At 42.0% G+C, this 789-nt stretch overlaps 1 pseudogene; it reads left to right on the plus strand.

Moving 5' to 3' along the window:
* The first annotated feature begins 210 nt into the window (after positions 1 to 210).
* Positions 211 to 330, plus strand: LOC136654712 (5S ribosomal RNA; annotated as a pseudogene).
* The last annotated feature ends 459 nt before the right edge of the window (positions 331 to 789 follow it).

Consider the following 789-nt stretch of genomic DNA (forward strand, 5'->3'; position numbering starts at 1 on the left):
GATGGCCCTGAAGGTCCCTTTCAACTCTATGATCCTATGATTCCAAAATAGTCTCTTCCCACTCAGCACTATTAAGGCATCCTTTGGAAAAAACAATGAAAGACAATGTGTCTAAGGATGCTGTAAAAATTCCATAACTACTCATTTCCAAGGACAAGGAGAAGCAGGCAAATTTCAATGGTTTTTAGATATAAGGGTCCCTTATTCCAGGCAAGGAATTCTACTAACCCTGCACATGCCCGATCTCGTCTGATCTCAGAAGCTAAGCAGGGTCAGGCCTGGTTAGTACTTGGATGGGAGACCGCCTGGGAATACCGGGTGTTGTAGGCTTATACCATAGTCTTTCAAGACTGAAGGTTGCTAACCATCACGGTCCTATTCAGGTTCCTATGATTCTATGTGGAATTTACTTTCTATGGACATTCTCCTTGCTGACTCCTTGTGCCTGAGATACTCTCTCATGACATCAACATGGTTCCAGTTCTTCTCACTTCAAATCCCTCCACCAAATCCAATTTTTCTGTGATACTTTTGGATCAACTCCTGTAGTTTATGTATTAGGTATGTATAACTCCACTCCATCATATCAGTTTGTTGTTATTTTCCTCGCCTTGCTTTCTCTTTCCCACCGCTATCAACTGTGAATGTCTTGATTCACAGATCTGCTGTTTTCGCTTATGTGCCTTTGGAAACTGCCAGATATTCAGAATGTGCTGGATAAAAAATATAATAATGGGTTGGATCCAGACCTTGGTTTGGATCCAAGGATGTTCTTTGGCATACCCAGTG

The sequence above is a fragment of the Tiliqua scincoides genome, chromosome 5 (assembly GCF_035046505.1).
Source record: "Tiliqua scincoides isolate rTilSci1 chromosome 5, rTilSci1.hap2, whole genome shotgun sequence".
Classification (NCBI taxonomy): Eukaryota; Metazoa; Chordata; class Lepidosauria; order Squamata; family Scincidae; genus Tiliqua; species Tiliqua scincoides.